This window comes from Pinus tabuliformis, chromosome 2_2 (assembly GCF_031772625.1).
Source record: "Pinus tabuliformis cultivar Carrire ecotype Pingquan chromosome 2_2, CPIR1, whole genome shotgun sequence".
Taxonomy (NCBI): Eukaryota; Viridiplantae; Streptophyta; class Pinopsida; order Pinales; family Pinaceae; genus Pinus; species Pinus tabuliformis.
The window spans coordinates 793,092,719-793,114,774 of record NC_142300.1 but is presented as its reverse complement, the minus strand read 5'-3'; positions in this window follow the sequence as shown (position 1 = coordinate 793,114,774).

Below are 22,056 nucleotides of genomic sequence, written 5' to 3'. Positions count from 1 at the left end.
ATGTGAACTTTTAATAAGATCTTAAATTGTCCAAATTCCATCCTTAATTAAAAGTTCGTACGTGCCAAAACCCTAACCGTAACAATAAATTACTATCTTAATTTATTAAATATGATACTATTAGTAAGAAAAGTCTCTATTTTTATAAATCCCAAAATATAATATTTATCTTTTAAATAATTTTTTAAAATTAAAATTTTCAAAAAAAATCTTCTATTTTTAAAATTCCAAAGTATAATACTCATCTTATAAATATATATTTTTTAAATCAAAATTTTCAAAATACATTAATTAGTACATTTTTTTCACCCATTTCGAAAACTTTGAAGAAAGGACTGCTTACATGTCATTTCTTCTCCTCTATGTCACATTTGCTAAATCCAAAATCAAAAGTTAAAAAGCATGGAGCTACATATTGAAGCACATGAAAAGTATCTTAAAAAATTAAGACTTTTAACTTCATTGAATACACGGGTGATGCACAATATATTTACACTAAATTTTTGCGATGGAAGCTCCACACAAGTTTGGAGTTGCATGTGAAATAAATAGAAGATATTGCATAGAAAGTTTTCCAACGAAGGCCACCCGACCTGAAATATTATAATCCTTATCCTTATTATTATAAGAAATATGCAAATCGAATATCACTTGGAAGTTTAGATAACAACAACAGGTAGGTACGTTTTCCTGATCTCATGAACACAAGCAGTTCAAACAGAACTGCAGAATCCTACGAAAGAAAATAATTATGTATTCTGAAGTAGTCTATTCCTTTGCTACTCCCAATTACCTTTTAACGCATATAAGGTCTTCGTCGGGAGCACACATTCTTTAAGATTTAATGATAAAAAATAAGTTTTCCATTATTATTATTATAAATTGATGGCATATTTTAAAATATTTTGAATTTACAATCAACGTATAACTTAATTGCAGATTTTGATATCCATAATTATGGAATAAATAGTCAACTTTGTTATGTTCCATAAGCATGGAATTTACAAGAAAATAAGATAAAATCAAATAATTAATTTAGTTACTGTACATATGAATTTGATATATTTTTAAAATTTATAATTAAAATAAATTTAATAATATATATATTATATTTCTAAAATTTACAATTAAAATAAATTTAATAATAAAAATTTAATGATTATTTAAATTTAATTTTAATACAATAATATTTTAATTTAGTTAAGAGTTTTATTTTACAGCCTAATATAACATGTAAGGATTTTTATTTTTTATCAAATTTCAAATTTTATTTATATCCGGTAAAATAAATAATTTTAAAAATAAAAAATTAAAAAATATTAAATATTTATATAAAACATTTAAATAATATAAGCTCATAAAAAAATTTAATTCAAACAATTAAATCTTTTTAAACTCATATTAAATCCATATTTAAAATGGGTATATAATAGTATAAAAAAGATTAACCTGCCAGCTGCCCAAAGATGAGACACAAATCCACAATTGTTATCATGGGTGACATGAATACAGGCTTCACACAGCCAGTTGGAGCCTTTGTAAGTGTTGATATTCGCTGGTAGAATTGATATTCGCTGGTAGAATTAAGTAGTTTGTCATGACTTTTATGTCACGAGAGATTCTTGAGAATTAAGTAGTTTGTCATGACTTTTATGTCACGGTAGATTCTTGAGAAAGCTTAGACTAATCGATATTACAGTTTCTGTTTCAAAAACAATGAATTACGAGTTATCTACGCTGTCCCTTTGATTGGGACAAATGCCTTTCCGCCCACCGTTGTAGTTGAAAATGTTTGATCTCATCATTTTTTATTCGAAAAAACGCTATCAATCCATTATGCCCGCAGCCACCGCCGGGAAAAATTATATTTAACGAGGTTGATATGGTACGAGACTAATAAATAAGTAAAAAATCCCTCATTATTAGACTTTATTCAAACTACTCTGAAAGAAAATCGACAAAAATAATGTTGTTTGAAGGCCATAGATATTACATGTGTCTGTCAAACATGATTCATTAATTCTAACAGATGGATTCCCTTCTTACCAACCCTTCCACAATATGTTTCTTTTTTTCATGAACTTCTGGGCATATCACACGTGCCTTGCTGGGGAGACAGATTCTTTCCAAACTTCTCGGTCTTCAGGTCGAGTCAAGGGATCAGGGATCTAGAGTTACTGGTACAATTAATAGGATATTATTATAAAATAGTTAATTATAATGTATTAGAAAAGAGAATGGCACACGGAAGGTGATAGCTTAATCCAGCTGCTAGCAATTTTATTTTCTATGGAGACTGCGTGCAAAGAAAACAGCTTGGAAATTTCAAAGTAGCCATGCTCATGAGCTTGGCTAAGTAGCCTGCATTATGAGGACAATAATGTAACATTCTTCCAAAATCGCTTAGAATATTTTTTAAGAATTACTAAGGATTATACTATTTTTTTTTTTTTTTTAAACACAACATGCATTAATGGTCACATTATCCTCGAATTTTTCTTCGCAGAGATAACACCCTTTTGGTTTATACATCCTTTTTGCCTCTTCAGCAATTAAATACATTGTATAATAAATTTGGCTTGTAAGTCAACTTGATTGGACATGGTAATGGAGTTTATTATATATTCTTTATCATTCAATGTTCTCTTTAAAACCTTAGGGCTATGGCCTATGCTAAAAAGTTGGTCCAGCTAGCTTACTTAATTTATTGGTTATTATATTTTTTTTAATACCCTAACTCAAATCTTGTACCATTATATTAACATTTCATATATATAGAGTTGTGGGTATCTTTATGTTATCAAAATTTATATACATATGAATCTTATGACACTTGTGCGCATCTGTGGAGGCTTTAGGTGCCTTTCTTAAAGGATTTGTTGCCGGTAATTTCTCAGAAGAACCTAGTCTAAAATTTTAAAACCTAACTCTGTTTGCTTCCAGAGAGGGCTCTTCTTAAATAATTAGGATTACTAAATGTTTTCCACCTCAACCAGGTATGGTCGCGAGGGTTATGTTCATCTTCCTCGAAGGTAAAACATCAGTTGCAATCAAATTGCTTTTTATTATATTCTTCTAAATATTTAATGGATTCTTTGAGACCGTACTAAGGGTTTGTTGGTTTTTATGTGCAGGTTAGTTCCCAACTGCATTTGGGTCTTTTTTTTTAGGCATTTCAAGTTAGTTTTTGTTTTGGTTTTTTTTGTTTTAGGCATTTCAAGTTAGGTTTTGTTCTAGATGGTTTATTTTTCCATAGGTTTTTCAACTATGTTGGGTTTCAAACTTTGACCATCGTCTGCATGAAGTCTATTATATTTAAGGTATTCAGAAAAAAAAAAGCCTTAACCGGCCGAGGTTCGAACTATAATTTCTCTCGAGATTTTCATTAGTGAATTTGGGCAAATAGCTAGCTACCATAAACATGCCTGGTAACATTTTAATTGTTATTAAGGGTTTAACCCATTCTTATTAACCAAAGTCTTTATACATGTCTAATAACATTTTAACTGTTATTAAGGGTTTACCCCATTCTTATTAACCAAAGTCTTTATAATTCTATACTTCTTACCATGTCGGCCAAATTGACATGGTCCAAGTTATGGTTTTTCCATCTTTGTTTTCAAGAAAGAAACATTTTTTTTTTACCAATTGACATGGTCGAAGTTATGGTTTTTCCATCTTTGTTTTCAAGAAAATGCAACATTTGTTTTTTTTACCATGGAATTCCTATGCATGTTATTTATTGTTTTATTTTTAGTAGTTATATGAGTGCACACATGAATATTCTTTTAGAATATGTAGTTATATGAGTGCACACATGAATATTATTTTAGAATATGCACTTAAATTATGTGTTTTTATAATGCATGTTTCAATGAATGGAATATAGTTATTATTTTCTCTTTTATTTTTCTTAGATTTAGGACAAATGTAGTTAGGCTAGAAGCCTTGGTGGACTCCTATCAAGGGAGTCTGCATAAGGTATTCTTTATAGCTTTATTAACAACTTGCCAAGGATTGCACATTCCATGGCTAATTAACGAGGTCTCCCTTCCTTGTCTATGGCTTGCGACCTATTAACCTCGAAACAATTACTATATTTCTTTTCTAACAAGACCATTTACTATCAAATATACATATGTCAATTTTCCTCCACATTTTTGTCAAGAACTTTGTTTAGTATAACTGAGATACTACGATGTAAGATAGTTTGTTGTTTGTTTATGTTTCTTTTTCTATCTGAGTATATCACTCACTTTAATTAATTTTCTTTGGTTTATTTTTCATGTCCACTTATAAGTGGATACTTGGGTATGGTTTTTTTCCACCAATGCTCCATAGTGGAGGAATACTGTGTTTTACCTGTAAAACCATTAAATTGTCTTGTAACCAGTCGCTTCCCTGCAACATAACAAGCCCAAATACAATCTATACATATACATTTTATTCACAAAACATTAGTAGGGTTTACTCATTCACCATCTTGAATACACTTAGGAAAATATACAGATAAATGAAATCCTACTTATCTCATTGATAACTTTGAACTATAGAAATATATATTAACACTAATTTCTTTCCAAATATTTATATACCTATGTAAAAATTTCTAAAAATAGATTCAAGGCAGTCACATTTCTAAACAGTTCCCCTGATATCTACTCCTAGCTACAAGCAGAAAAAATTAGTAGATCTTCTCAATTCACACCTACTTAACCCTTAGCAACAACCTGCTAATTTATGGGTTTAGGTCCAGTATTTCTCTGTCACTGTCCCTTTCTTTTCCGACTGCCTCTATCTCCTACAAACCTTTCTAAATCAATTTCCACTAATGACATTTATCTCCAGTCACGCATTCCCTTGGTGGTTTTCTTAGCCAAAAGTTCACATTAAATGGAAAAAATGAGGATTTTGTTTTCTTTTGTTCCTACCCCTTATTGAGCATAAATAATTAAAACTATTTTCTTAGCAGTTAATGTTGACACCTAATCCTCAATGGATGGGTGAACTGGAACGTGAACAGTCATCAAGAAGATGAACTGTTCCGTCTCCTTCTTGTATATAAACAATAGTTCTCTTAATGAAATATCATCTCAGTTGTCTTCTGTTCATTGTGGAGTTACCCTGGCCTGACATGGTATCAGAGCGCAGGTCCCAGGTTCTTAAAATAGCTGTAACTCCTTCATTTTTGCTGTTGTCCTCTGTCGTTCTGCCACCGCCTCTGCCTGAATCGTTTGCCTGGCTATAACGCCTCTGTCTGCCTGAAACGTTAGTCTCTGCGCATTGATTGTCTGCCTGAAACACATTGATTGTCTTCCTGAAACGTATTGATTCTCTGCGCATCATTGATTGATTGCGCCTCATGATTCTCTGCGCATCCGTTTTGATTTCCCTGAGCGTTCTCCTTCTGCATCGGTCTGGTTCTCGAATGCATTGATGATCTTCTCAGTGGCAATTTTCTCGTTGGTCTCTGCGTTTTTGACTCGGCTTCCTTGGCACGTTCTGCATCTTCAGACAGAGAGCCGTTACCCTTTCTCTGCAAAATTTTTTGAGCTTCCATCATTCTTCGCTTCTTGACGGGGATATACTCTACAACCGTTCGGCTCTGAAGTGTTTACTTGCATTTTGGTGCCGCCTTCAAAGTGAGATCTTCTTTCAATAATTTTAGAGTTTGAGGGATTTACACTGCCATTTCCGTTTCGAACGTCCTCCGCTTCCATTTTATTGCAAAACATGTGATATGGGTACTCTGAAATAACGAAGATGAATGTCTATAAGAATTGTTTGCTCGGCCACATCGAATAGCAGCAGCCGCAGGGCAATGAAGGCGGACTACATTGTGGCCAGCGGCCCTGACCATTTGAATGCCGAGACTTTGCTTACGTCCTACCCCGCCACAACAGCGACGGAAAGGTATTGCTTGCTTGTGGGAAAGCACATCCTCAAGATAGGCTTTAGCCTTAGCCAAAGGATTACCAGGCTTGCTTGAATACTTAACCATTGTGTTCTGATTTTTGCCTGACCTTCCGTATTCAAGAAAATCTGCGCCTGATATATTATACACTGCACTGAATTTATATTTATATTGAGAGCAAGGTGGCAGGCAGCGTGCTTCGCTGGAGGCTACTATAATCCAGTCCTAGGGCCATCCCATCCATCGTTATCGATTTAGTCAATGCTCTATTCCGCAAGCTTTCCCTCTGCTTATGCAACTTGTCATGAAACTCGTGTTTATATTGAAGAACTTGACACACAGGTCTGAGCATCCCGAGTTTTCCTCTGGTGGTAGTGGTTGGAGCCGACTTGTCGCAGAGACTTGATACCATCGTTGGAACTGTATTGAGAGAGCACGTTGAAGCACTTTTTTTTTTTGAATCATCGTTTGATATCGAATCCTGCATGAATTCATCATTTTCTTTATCTCTGGATTTTAACGAGCATACATATCGAGCCGAAATTGGCACTAATTTTTTGTACACCCTCTGTAATTAAACTCTCAAATACTACGCTGCTTTCAAAATAGTATTACAGTGATATATTGATATGTATTGAAGAGATATATTGAAGTGATCTCTTGAGCGTTGTTTGTTCAAAAACATAGTAGTATTGCAGAGATATAAGAAATGTTGATGCTTCTATTAAACGTTAGAAGAAAATAAAGTGCATAAGGCTGTGGCATAAGGATTTTTTTTTCAGCAGAAGAATTTTTACAGAATGCATTCAATCATTTCTATGGTCGGGATAGTTCTTACTGGCAAGGAGAACTATTCTGAATGGTCTCGGATGGTAAAACACACCCTCATCTACAATGAGTTGTGGAAAGGAGTGTGTGTCGGAGAAGAAGACAAAGACCCTGTGCAGCCTACATCAGATAAAGAACTTGTCATTTGGGAAAACAAGAACATCAAAGCCTATGCATTGATCGCAGCATCTGTAAATGAAGAAGTAAGTCGTCATATTTCATCCTATTCCACTGCCTTTGAAGCTTTACAAAAGCTGAAAGAACTCTATGATTCACATTTTGCACTTGAAGTTGTTCAGCTCATGATTAAACTCTTCACTCTTGAACTGAAAAATAATGATCCCCTTGCTCTTGCATCTGAAATAAAGTCTATAATGCATGATATTAAATCCACTAAGGTTGAGCTGGATATCTCTCTTATTGCCTTTCTCAAAGCACTCTATCCTACCTACTAAAATTATCTTGAGTCTTTACAAGAAAATGGAAATCTTAAAGACATAACCTTTGAGTCTCTTGTGAAAAAGTTTGTTGAAAGAGAGAAAGCCTTTGGAAAGAAAACAGTCCCTGAATCTTCTGAAGAGATTGTTTGCCTTGCTCATAAAGAAAAGCATCCTGCTCAAGATTCTACAAGAGGAAGAGGTGGACGAAGAGGAAGAGGAAGATACTTCAGAGTCTTTACAAGCACCAAATGGATGTAAAAACTGCATTCTTGAATGGAGATCTAAAAGAGAATGTTTTTATGTCCCAGCCTGAAGGATTTGCTGTGAAATGACATGAACACAAAGTATGCAAACTTGTGAAGTCCTTGTATGGCCTCAAACAAGCACCACGAGCCTGGTATGAAAAACTAACTGAGCATCTTCTGAAACTCAACTTCAAACATTTTGATCTTGATGATGCAACTTTATTTGTCAAGAAAGTTGGCAAAACAGTTGTATATCTTGTGGTATATGTAGATGATCTTTTAATGACACGGAACAATGAAATCTATATTGCATCCATAAAGAAAGAATTAGGAAAAAGTTTTGAAATGACTGATTTGGGCTATGTTCATTACTATCTTGGCATTGAAGTAACCCAACATCCAAAATCCATATTTCTTTCTCAAAAGAAATACATTGGAGATTTGTTAAACAGATTTGGCATGACAGAGTGCAATCCTCTTTCTACTCCAATGGAACAAAACTTGAAGCTCACATCTATTGAAGGAAAGGAATTTGAGGATGCAACAAAGTATAGACAACTTATAGGAAGTCTCATCTACCTCACTACTACCAGACCAGACATTTCATTTGTTGTTGGAATCCTCTCCAGGTTTATGCAAAAGCCTTGTGAGGGACATTGGTCTGCTGCAAAAAGAGTTCTAAGGTACTTGAAGGGAACTCAAGACCTTGGAATCAAGTATACACAGGTGGACGACTTCAACTTGATTGGATACTCTGATTCAGACTTCGATGGAGACAAAGAAACTGGGGTATCTACTTCAGGATATGCTATGAGTCTTGGATTAGGAGCTGTCTCCTGGAGCTCACGCAAACAATCAGTACCAACAGATTCCACAACAGAAGTAGAATACGTGGCAGCAGCTGAAGCAACGAAAGAAATTGTGTGGCTCAGGAAAATTCTTGAAGACTTGCAGGTAAAACAAACACAATCAACTCCACTCATGATTGATAACACCTCTGCAATAAAGTTGGTCAAGAACCCAAAGTTCCATGATCGTACTAAGCACATCAATACTAAATATCATCTGATCCGACATCATGTTGAGGCCAAAACAATCCATCTCCGTCATTGTTCCACAAACGAGCAAATTGCAGACATCTTCACCAAAGCACTTGGAAGAGAAAAGCTTGAAAGATTCAGAACGATGCTTGGACTCACCAACATCCCTTCGGATTAAAGGGGGGAATGTTGACACCTAATCCTCAACGGATGGGTGAACTGGAATGTGAACAGTCATCAAGAAGATGAACTGTTCCGTCTCCTTCTTGTATATAAACAATAGTTCTCTTAATGAAATATCATCTCAGTTGTCTTCTGTTCATTGTGGAGTTACCCTGGCCTGACAGTTAAGAGTATAATATCTCACATGATATCCTTTAATATATTTTCAAGAATAATAATACAAAACAATTTCTCTCTCTCAAAACACATATTTACAATGTCATAAAACATACTTGTATCACTTGAATTTGCAGTCACATGTTCAATATAAAGTTATAAATACAAATTTACCAGAGGTATCACAAATACATACTTTAATATGAAAATTGCTTATTGTGATGGAAGAACACCCTTAGCACATAGGGTATTGTATGCATTTTGAATTCATAAACAAGCTTGTAAAGGTGAGAAGAATTTTTATTCAAATTTTACGAGTTAGTCATGCTTAAGCTTCCTTAGGCATGCATATTAATGCTTCATGCTAGCTTTTCTAGAGTTCGACTATGGGCGCTTGTTCCTTATGTATGTTAGAAGTTAGGAATAGAGAAGGGGCATGAGGTGAATGGGTTTTAGGAAATTTTTAAAATTTAAATATATAAGTTTTAGGGATAAAATATATGTTTTTAACTATCAGATTATATATGTGTGTGATTAGAAAGTAAAGGTTCACGTTGTAAAAGGGGTAGAGTATGTACAAATCCATAAATTTAGTAGTCAAATTACTTTGAGGAGATGTGTCCATTGTCCCACAAACAACCTCAATAATACCCATATCCAATAAATAGTGTCATCATAAGTACATTTAAATACCATAAGTATCAATCAAAACCTAGTTGAGAGTAACATCATAAGTATTTGCCAATACTATCTCCAAATCCTATAGATTTCTTATTTAAATGATAAGAAATTTGATTATTTGGAGCTCGAATGATCCAGGTGGATATTGGTGGCCACCTGCCAAGTCCACCTGGACCCCCACCATTGTCTTTCTCAGCATTTTCAGTTTCCTTAATTGTAGCACAACTTACTATTTTTAGCAGTTTTTCGGGTCCTGAACTTCCAGGGCCGTTTTGAGGCCCTAAACGACGTTTTTTGGGGAATTCGGGGTCCATGGAATGGACCAATGTTGCCCGTTCCAACAATGATAGTGCTAGGATAAATCTTTCTAATGAGCTATTGTACGCGTTAAACGGAGATCATATGCCAAAGTTACGACCCCGGGAAGTTGATGTACCAACTTACCCCAAACGGGGCCCACAGTTTTGGCGTTTCATCTCCTAGGGTTAGGTTTTGGAATGTTAAGGGTTTTCCATTGTTTCTCAACAATAAATAGGCCTTCGAGCCTCATTGTAACACAGTTCAGAGGCATGTAGCCACCACATCTCTTCTCAGAGATAAGCTACCATCGCCCTAGCTAGTTTATTTCCATTTCTGGTTGTAAGCATATTTCAGTATTTTCCATTAATGAAATGAAGTATTATTTCCGATGCATCTTTGTGTATATGGTTATCTCTGTAATTTGTTGCGTTCCTGTTTAAATCCGGATCAGTGGTATCAGAGCGGTCTGCTTTTTCTCTGTTTTTCTTTGCATGTTCCCAACAAGGTCGGGATATAAGGAGTTAGGGCTTGAACTGGTTGAACCTTTGCAAGATCAGCCTCGCAAATCCCGACGGCCTCCCATGGCGGACGAGAAGAAAGACGAGGGGGCAGGAGATCCCATCAAAATCTTGCTCGAAGAAGCCCTCGAGCGACAACGGAACGCGATGATGGACAACTTTGCCCAGATCCTTCAGCGGCTACCCACAAGCAACGCATCGGCTTCCAGCAGCTACTCTGGAAACGCCACACCCTTTAAGGTACAAGTTAATTTTGAAATCCCTATATTTGAGGGTCAGATAGACACAGATGTCGTAGATAAATGGTTAAATCTGCTAGAGGGTTATTTTTCTGTTCATGAATTTTCGAGTCGGGAAAAGATTGTTTTTGCTCTCCTCAAAGCAGCCCCCCATGTCAAGGACTGGTGCGAAACCTACTGCAAGCAGAAGGATGAAAGTACTGGCTCACTATTTTTAGCCGCACCCACCTGGGATTCGTTCCGGGATGCCATCAAGGAGCAGTACTACCCTGTCGAGAGCTATGAGGATGAATACATAAAGTGGACCACACTGCGACAGGGAAGGGACCAAGACATGCCGGAGTTCACCAATCTTTTCCATACCCTTCGCACAAAGTTGGGTATCAAGGATTCAAAGAAACATTTGATACTCAAATACCATGGCTGCCTGCACAAGTACATCCAGGAAGAAATACAATTCCTAAACATCCCCTTGCTCGGCACAGCATATCGGTATGCCGTCAAGGTCGAGCAGAAGTTTAAACAAAAGAAGCGAGACTTTGGATCTTCGAATCCAAAGCAGGGGAAAGGTGCCCCTAAACCACAGAACAAAGGACAAAGCCAAGGCGGGACAGCCCAAGACAACCAGCCGAAGCTGCAAGCAAAGAACAGCGCCGCGAAGCCGAGAAAGGACACTGGAAAATGGTGCGAGTTTCATAAGAGCTCCACTCACAACACAAGTGAGTGTCGGGCCAAGCAGTCACTGATGGCTGAGCTAAAGGTTTCAGAATCAGATGCATGTTCCGACTCTGAGTCAGAACCCAATAAGGGGTATGAAAAAGGGAAGCAGATCATTGATGTGGACCCCAGCGCCACTGTTGCTACCGCAAAGATCCAGAAAAATGAACCCGAAGATCCAGAGGAGGAGGAGCGTCTCTTCCACTCCCAGATGTGGGTAAAGGGATCCCCGATACAGTTCATTGTTGATAGCGGGAGTCAAAAGAACCTCATTTCAGCAGAGGTCATGAAGCGGTTGGGCTTACCGACCACAGCACATCCACAACCATACACCATTGGGTGGCTTCACCAAGGACGAGATCTTCGCGTGAGCCAGCAGTGTCACCTTCCATACAACATCAAGCCCTTCACGGATGAGGTATTGTGTGACATTGCTCCCCTTGAAGTTTGTGATGTATTACTAGGACAACCATACTTGTGGAAGCGACATGCTGTGTATGAATCAAGGCCCCGTGCTGTTATTATTACATTGGGAAATAAGTTGTTCAGGGTACCAGAGGTAGCACCACTTGCCGCCATCTCTTTGATTACTGCAAAACAATGCAGTAAGATCATTTCCAAAACCAGGAAATTTGTTTTCCTGATGATACGCCCTCAAGGAAAGAAGAAGACAGTGGCCGCGGCCTCCAAACGGGGCCCCTCTGCACGACAACTACAGATGGACAAGATTGTGGAGGAGTATGAGGACATCTTCACCTCCCCGGCAGGTGTTCCTCTGCACTGTCAAGTCAAGCACTTCATCGATCTGACCCCAGGTGCACCGCTACCCAATGGACCAATTTATCGGCACTCCGTTCTGGAGAACAATGAAATCAAGAGGCAGATTCAGGAGCTCCTGCAGAAAGGTCACATCCATCCGAGTTCATCGCCCTGTGGGAGCCCGATCGTGTTGGTACAGAAGAAGGATTGGACGTGGAGACTCTGTATCGACTATCAGGCGCTGAACAAGATCACTGTCCATAATAGGTACCCGATCCCGCGGATTGATGACCTCCTAAACCAACTAAAGGGGGCGAAATATTTCAGCAAGATCGACCTGAAGTCGGGATATCACCAGGTACCAATCGAACCCTCCAATGTGTGGAAGACTGCCTTCAAATCCAAGGAGGGCCTCTTCGAATGGTTGGTCATGCCTTTCGGATTGAAGAATGCTCCTGCAACCTTTATGAGGCTAATGGATGACATCTTGCGGCCATTCACCAACTCCTTTGTAGTAGTATACTTGGATGACATTCTGATCTTCAGCCAGAGTTGGGAAGAGCACCTCCACCACATCCGACAGGTTCTCCAAACACTGCGGCAACACAAGCTATGTGCCAATTTGGAGAAATGCACTTTTGGCATGACCCAGGTTCAGTATCTGGGATACATCATTGATGAACAGGGGGTGCATGTCGATCCAGCCAAGATCCAAGTCATTCAGGATTGGCCCTCTCAAACCACTCTAACAGAGCTCCACAGCTTTCTAGGTCTTGCCAACTTCTACCGCAGGTTTGTGTTGGGGTTTTCTCATATTTCTTGGCCCTTGAGTCAAGTCACCAAGGGCGGGGCGAAAGCAAAATTCTTTTGGTCTGAATCTCAACATAAGGCATTAAGGGAGTTAAAGGATCACCTCTGCACGGCACCAGTGCTCGCGTTACCAGATTTACAACAACCATTTGAGGTCGAGACAGATGCCTCTGACTATGCTATTGGGGCAGTCCTCACTCAACATGGACATCCAGTGGCATATCACAGTGAAACACTTTCAAACACAGTCCGGAAGTACCCCACTTATGATAAAGAGATGTATTCCATTGTACAGGCCTTCCGACAATGGAAGCATTACATTTTGGGGAAGGAAACGGTCATCCACACAGACCACCGACCTCTGCAGTTCATACAGACCCAAGGGAAATTGCAGAATGATCGCCATCAGAAGTGGTCTACATACCTGCAACAGTTTCACTTGAATATCAAGTATAAAAAGGGCAACACCAATAATGTTGCAGATTGCCTCAGTCGACCACCGATCATGGCGCTAACCACCGTGCTCAACTCTTGTGGGCACGAGACTTCTGATTGGCCACTTCTCTACAAAAGTGACCCAGAATTCGACCACACATACCAGACACTCTTGGAGGGTCGGCAGGTTGCAGATTTTCACCTCCAGGATGCCCTTTTATGCCACCTCGGTCACCTTTGTGTTCCTTTAAGCGAGCGTGCCAAGATGATTTGGGAAGCACACTACAGTCGGGCTGCTGGGCATTTCGGGGTCGAGAAAATAGTGGCAGTACTGCAAAATTATTTCAATTGGCCGAATCTTCGACAGGATGTTGGGAAGTACATCCGATCATGTACTGCCTGTGCCATTGCCAAACTGACCATTAAGAAGCACGGCCTCTATACCCCGTTTCCTACCCCTATTCGACCTTGGGAATCCATCTCCATGGATTACATGTCAGGCCTTCCTTCCACTAAGCATGGAAATGACTGTGTTTTTGTGGTCGTCGACAGGTTCTCGAAGATGGCCATTATGGTGGCCTGCAAGAAGAATATCACAGCAGAAGCCACTGCTAAACTCTTCTTTGAACGAGTGTGGGTGCACTTTGGGATCCCACAGTCTATCATCTCAGATCGGGATAGTCGGTTTCTCAGCACATTTTGGTCCAGTCTCTGGTCAATGCTGGACACCAAACTCACGAAGTCCACAGCCTTCCATCCTCAAACTGATGGCCAGACAGAGGTTGTCAATAGGATGATTGTGCACATTCTGCGCATGTATAACTCAAAGCATCCACGCACATGGGACGAGAGCCTCCCCTATGTTCAGCACAGCTACAACCGAGCTCTTCACAACTCCACTAGCCATAGCCCTTTTCAGGTGGGTTTGGGATTCCAGCCACTATGCCCCATTGATGTGGCCATGCCACTTGCAGCTACTCACATGAATTCAGCTCATGTCCAGTCCGAAACAGATAAGGCCAACAGCTTCATTGAGCGCATCCAACATATTCGCCAGCAGGTCCATGACATTCTTGAGAAATCAAATGCCAAGTACAAGCAGCGACATGATCAACATCGGGTGCCACACAAGTTTCAGGTAGGCGACAAAGTCTGGTTGCATTTGCAAAAGGAACGCCTTACTGGAGCCTAGCGGAAATTGAGACCACTCCGATATGGTCCTTACACCATTACTAAGGCTATGGGAGACAATGCATTTGAGCTCAGCATTCCCCCATTCCTTGGCCTGCACCCAGTGTTCAATGTGGACCGCCTTCGGCCATACTTTCCACCATTGCTAGACACATCTGACATTGCAGAATAGCTCAAACCCACAGAATTAAATCCAGATTGTATGGAACAAGCTGCAACTGATCGGATCATGGACACACAGATCAAGAACACTCGCCAAAAGAATATCCAACTGTATCGAGTTGTCAAAGCAGGCCAACTCCTTCAGCAGGGCAAGTGGCTCACCAGGGAACAAGTTCAGCAGAAGTTTCCTCATCTCATGGAGGAGCTCAAAGCAATGGGGACCATTGCTTCCTAAGGGGGGAGGAATGATCCAGTTGGATATTGGTGGCCACCTGCAAAGTCCACCTGGACCCCCACCATTGTCTTTCTCAGCATTTTCAGTTTCCTTAATTGTAGCACAACTTACTATTTTTAGCAGTTTTTCGGGTCCTGAACTTCCAGAGCCGTTTTGAGGCCCTAAACGACGTTTTTTGGGGAATCCGGGGTCCATGGAATGGACCGATGTTGCCCGTTCCAACAATGATAGTGCTAGGATAAATCTTTCTAATGAGCTATTGTACGCGTCAAACGGAGATCATATGCCAAAGTTACGACCCCGGGAAGTTGATGTAGCAACTTACCCCAAACGGGGCCCACAGTTTTGGCGTTTCATCTCCTAGGGTTAGGTTTTGGAATGTTAAGGGTTTTCCATTGTTTCTCAACAATAAATAGGCCTTCGAGCCTCATTGTAACACAGTTCAGAGGCATGTAGCCACCACATCTCTTCTCAGAGATAAGCTACCATCGCCCTAGCTGGTTTATTTCCATTTCTGGTTGTAAGCATATTTCAGTATTTTCCATTAATGAAATGAAGTATTATTTCCAATGCATCTTTGTGTATATAGTTATCTCTGTAATTTGTTGCATTCCTGTTTAAATCCAGACCATCGAATTCCCCAAGTTTGTTGTAAGCCATGTTATTTAGGTATACATGAGATAGTGTGGTAGAGTATGGAGTTATTCCTCTTAGGGATAGACAAGATACGTGCTCAAGTTGTGAAACGAATCACTTGGATAGGTAGGAAGGTCACACATGTACTCGTATGTTATATTGATTTTGTCAAATATGTTGAATATTCAATTAAATGGGGAATAAAGATAAGCCACAATGAAATCAAAGTGTTGAGATGCTATGAAGAAATCCTCTTGAAGTTGTCAAAGATGTTGAATCTTTAATTAAGGAGGAATATAGATAGGCAACAATAAATTCAAGTGTTGAGACACTATGAAAAAAGCAATGGGTATGTTGAATGCATTCATATGGAGACCTAGCAACAGTAAATAATTTTTTTTTATAATGGAGTTGAAAATTTTAATTGCATGTAAATGGGTATACATCTCTAAGACCTAGTTAGGCATTCATATCCCAATATTACTCAAGTCAAGTTTGAAATGGGGAATGTTAGGCTAATAAAGTCATTTTGATAAGGCTATTATTGATTTTACAATTCACCATTTATAGACCATGGTTTACCTAAACCATGGCTTTGTCCATTTTATTTGATGTAATATAGCCTATTTAATGGCTAGATGACTCCATTGAAAAATGCCTTATGACCAAAAAAATAATGGATATATTAGGAGCTGCATTTAAAGGTATAAAGTTTTGAGGATAATCATGATGTTTTGCTGCTAACGGTTTTATTATTACTGATTATTAATTATCTTCTCTCACATTTTATTTTTAACAAAAATTACATGGATAAATTAAGTGAAAGATGATCTAATTCATATAGAGACAGGAGGGACGCATGCTTTTAGTCCTTGTAATTATTTATATGTTGGAACCATTATTTGATCACTAATGCTTCTTGATAATTTTTTTTGTGTTTCTATGAAAAAAGTGTCATGTTTTTGTTTTTGACTTTGAAGCAATATTAGATAATGATGCCCATGAAGTATAGACCAATTGGTTTGTGTGAGATTTTAATTCCCATCAAATAAAATTTAAATATTTGAAAGAGAGATTGTGTTGAGAAAGATAATAAATTTCTTACTTCATTAAAGCAAATACCTACTTAACATATTTAAAATGATATTGTAATTATTACAATAATGAAAATATGAAAAAAAAAATTCATCGAGTAAACTCATTTAAAGTGTTATAAAACATTTATATAGAATTAGTAATATTCCTCAAGGTTTTTTCTCAAACAATAATTATAAATAATTATAAAAGTATAATATATTATATAACATTATCTCACCTTTCACCATTTCATATTTTTTTGTTATTAATAAATTAAATCACTTAAAACATTTTATAGTTTTTATATTAAAAATAGTTATATTTTTCAAAATTCTATATTCAATATTAATTATGAATAATTTTAATAACATAATATATAACATTATCTCATCTTGTACCATCCCATGTCTTGTATTTTGTAGAATGAACATGGAAAAGGGTGAGTTAACACATGAAAACGATTTACATAGGGAAGGTTATCTATAGACTTGAGAGATTATTTGCTTATATCTATGGAGTTGATTATGAATATTTTTCTTGAATTCAAATGGATTATATATTAGCAATTGCACTAGATGTTGCAAAGGAAACTCCGTAAGGTGGTAGCATATGAAAGAGTAGCAAAGAAGAAATAAGTTTTTAGTGGTCATTGTAGCTTAACTTATGTGAATAACATATTGGAAATGATTTATTGATTGTTGTCAGATGTTTTTCCTTTTCTAGTGCTGATTTTATCCTTTTCTAGTGTTGAGTTTGGATTAAATTGTTGCGAGAATGTTCATTTCTTCTACAATCATTTGCAACAAAATAGATTACTCATAGTTGAAACCAAATTGGGAAAGGTCAATTCCTTTGCACCATGACCATAAAGAAGAAATGATTGTGGCAAACTAAACAATGACAATGTTGGCTACTCTCAACTTTCTTCCCTTACCTAAACACCATCAACAATGCATCGGTCACCAACATCAAAGGGATGCATAACGAACACAAACATAATTGCTTCAAAGGTTGTGATAATACTAGCTAAGATGATATTCTTATCAATCCTACATTCAATCAATGACTGTGATAGTTTTACACATCTTACAATATATATATATATATATATATATATATCTATATATCTATATATATATATATATATATATATATATATATATATATATATATATATATATATATATATATATATATATATATATATATATATAGAATATCTATCACTGAATGGCAGTAAATCATCATACCAATTTTTTCCCTACAACAATGAATGTGTACTCTTTGTGAAAATTTCATTTTCATCTTTCCCTTCCCAAGATGGCAGCTGATGAAATCTTTCATTTCTACAACATATTTCTCTCCAAGGATATATCCAAACTCTACATTTACATCTTGTGTTGTTAAAAAAAAATGAAACATTCCATGTTATTTTCAAAGATACATCAATAATATAATTCTTTTGTCCTACAAAATTGGTAGATTCTAGATTAGAATGAGAAGGGTGACAATAGAAAAAATAATTGGATTTATTTGTGACAGAAGGTGGGGTGCAAAACTATTTAAAGTAGTATTTGTCTCAATAAAAGGAAATGTCACATTGCCAAGGATAGTACCATTGACAAAATAAGTCTCATTTGCACCAACACTACAATAAAGAACACAAAAAATATCAACTTACCAGTGACAACAATTTAAGAATAAATATCCTTTTAAATGTAGAACTATGAATCCTACATTTTTTCTATTTTGATCTGGCATTTAGATTTTGAACACAAATTTATGGCTTATTAAACGCTAGACTAGTCGAATTAAAGAAAAAGTTGTTTTGGAGAAGGTTTTTGGACACCATTTTGTGAAAAGTATGAATTTAGAGGCTTTGGCCAAATCTACAAAGTGGTGAGGAGGTAAATTTGGGAGAGAGATCGTACTTTGAATTATGTGTCCATAAGGTTGTGCAAAAAGATAAAAGAATGCATGGATACCTTCTTAAAATTGTTACTTTAGGCCTTTCTGCTTTGTTTTAATATTTTTATCATTTCTATATTTTGATAGTTTGCGCCTTTTACATGTATTATGGATTTTTTCTCATCCTTTTCCCCAGAACTTGTTACATAGCTTCCCTTGTTTATCATTTTTTAAATCTGTGCGATGAAATTTATCAACTTGTCTCATCTTCCTTTCATTTCAGTTATTCCTTATTGTCTTCAACTTGAGCTCCATTCCTAAACATTTTCCTTGCCAGAGTAATGATCCTTAGTACCTTATTGTGTTTCTTTCGACTTCAACATTGATCCTTGCTATGGTTCACTCTTTAATCTGTTATATCACTGGGCAACTAGCATATCATAAATATGAAATCAATATCCAATGTACAACTGCGTAATGTCTATTTACTGTCCAAATAGGTTTTTAGGTATATGAATATAATGGGATTCCTGCCACCTTTTAAAAATTCTATTATATTAGTTTATAGAGTTTTGTGGCCAGGGAACAAAGAAAGCTATGTAATTTGTCGTGCCATCACTTTCAATTTGTAACTTTTCCTTTCACTCTTGGAAGGAAAGGGGTAGTACTTTGAAGCAAACTCTATTTATTTATTTTTGTTAAATGAAGTCTGGATATTGAAAAAACTAATATCAATAAAAATAATAACAAAACAACAATAATAATTGTACAAAGAACAATGATAACAAAATATATTTCAATCGATTTGTCAATAGTATATTAAACAATGCTAATAACAAGAAAATCACATTAGCTACTTGTAACAACATTTAAATGCTTGCAAAAATCCTCAGCACACATTGGTAAGTCTTTTGATAAGCATATTAGCTACTTGTAACAACATTTAAATGCTTGCAAAAATCCTCAGCACACATTGGTAAGTCTTCTGATAAGGTGTGGTTACTAACTCAAGCCACAAATACAAGGAAATATAGGCTTTGCACTCGGCTCAAAAGGTTACCTACAAAATGCTTGTAATAACATACTTTCAAAACGAAACTCCTATTCTGATGCCTAAATTTTATTTTATTTTAAATAAAAAAGCTCCCAATTTTATTTCAAACTATTTGTAAGATTACATGCACATGAAGGCATGACCAATTCAAGTTGTTTTAGAGTTATATGCACATAAATCCTACACTACCTAGACTTTTTTGTTTAGTGTGAGGACAAAGAAGAAGTTGGAAAATCCTAGAACTGGGATCAAACTCAGAAAATTCGATGCACTAGGTAAAAGTGATATGGATGAAGAGGATACTCCCATATTTTGCTAGAAATGTTTTTAACAATGATGATAGGGGGATTAATTCTAATGGTGCTAGTGAAGGGAATGAAGATGGACGAGATTAAAGGGACATGAAATTTGAAGCCCTACAAAACATATTGATAGGCAAATCCTCAAATGCAACTTTTGTCTTAGGCAAACAATCTAATTTCTTTTCAGCACAACGTTGTTCTATGTTTGTTTCAGAATCTTTCCATTGTTTTGGTTTAATTCAACATGTTCCAAGTGAGGCTTTTACCTCTACTATGAGAAATGAAAAAGACTTCCAAGCATTCTCTGCCACAACCATTCACTTATATTATCGACAATAACAAGCAAATTGATTTTCAAAGAACCAAGGCACCGTAAAACACCCTTAACATTAGGTGATGAGAGTGGGGTAGGATACAAGGAACCCATTAAGAAGGATCCTATGAGAAAGGGTTCTCATAAACAAGATCAACCACTTCAGATAAAGGCCAATATTTGAGACACACTACACAATAAGGGGGAATATGTAGAGAATGTTTATGCAAATTAAGAACTTGGACCTTTTAGAAGACATGATTCCTAATGGACTTCCTAGTTATCTATAGAAATTGAGAATACTTCTGAACTTTGTCCTCTGAAATCTATGTGTGTTCCTCACAATTTACAATACAAATTCCCAATGCCGAGGTGTAGAGGCAAGACACGAAATATGAAATTTGAAGAATATGAGAAATGAAAAATACTTCCAAGCATTCTCTGCCACAACCATTCACTTATATTATCGAAAATAGCAATCAAACTGATTCTCAAAGAACCAAGGCACTGTAAAAAACCCTTGACATTAGGTGATGAGAGTGGGGTAGGAGATAAGGACCCCATTAAGAAGGATCCTATGAGAAAGGGTTCTCACAAACAAGATCAACCATTGCAGATAAAGGCCAATATTTCAGACACACTACGCAATAATGGGGAAGATGCAGAGAATGTTTATGCAAATGAAGAACTTGGACCTTTTAGAAGACATGATTCCTAATGGAATTCCTAGTTATCTATAGAAATTGAGAATATCTCTAAACTCTGTCCTCTCAAATCTATGTGTGTTCCTCACAATTTACAATACAAAATCCCAATGCCAAGGTGTAGAGGCAAGACACGAAATATGAAATTTGAAGAAAGGAGTTGCAATGATGAAGGCATCTCTTGTTTCTTATGATGCTTCATTTAATGAACTACCCTTGCACATTCCACCTACATCTTTTCTAGCTCTTGAAGCCAGGATTCCTGCCATTATTATCGCTATGCATGTTTCTCCTATTATTGAGAAGGAAAAATGGGCCAATTGTTATTTGAAAGTATGAATGAAATTATTACTTGGTGATGAATCTCTATTTTGACCTGTCACCAAATGACATACAACTAACAAATAAACAAGTACCATTCTCACCAATCCTACATTCAATCAATGGCTGTGATAGTTGTACACATCTTACAATACATATACAAAATATCTATTAATGAATAGTGGTAGACTATGATACCTCTGTTTTTCCAACAACAACGAATGTGTATATTTTGCAAAAATTACATTTTCAAATTTACCTTCCCAAAATGACAGATGATGAAATGTTTCGTTTATACAACATATTTCTCTCCAAGGATTTATCCAGCCTCTACATTTACATCTTGCTTTGTAAAAAATAAAATGAAGCATTCCATGTTCTTTTCAAAGATACGTCAATAATATAATGCTTTTTTCCTACAAATTGGTAGATTCCAAAGCAAAATGGGAAGGGTGAGAATAGGAAAAAGAATTGGATGAATTTGTGATTGAAGGTGGGGTGTAGAAATATTTAAAGTAGCATTTGTCCCATTCAAAGGAAATGTCCCATTTCCACCAACGCTACAATAAATAACGCAAAAATTATCAACATACAGATGACAACAATTTAAGAATAAAGATCCTTGATTTAAATTTTAGAAAGCATGTCTACAAGTCCATGATGCCAGTTCAACAATTTAATACACAATTTTTTTTTTTTAGATTGTTATGAAATTCTAATTAGAGAACGAAAACTCAACATTCATGCACATAAGAGGAAGACAAAAACACCGACTTGTAATATTAAAAAAAAATGGAAATGAAATGACAATCATATGATGTCAAGGAGCTTATATTGTTATAAGGAAATTTTGGGTGCAACATCCATTACCCTTCTTGGTTTAGCATT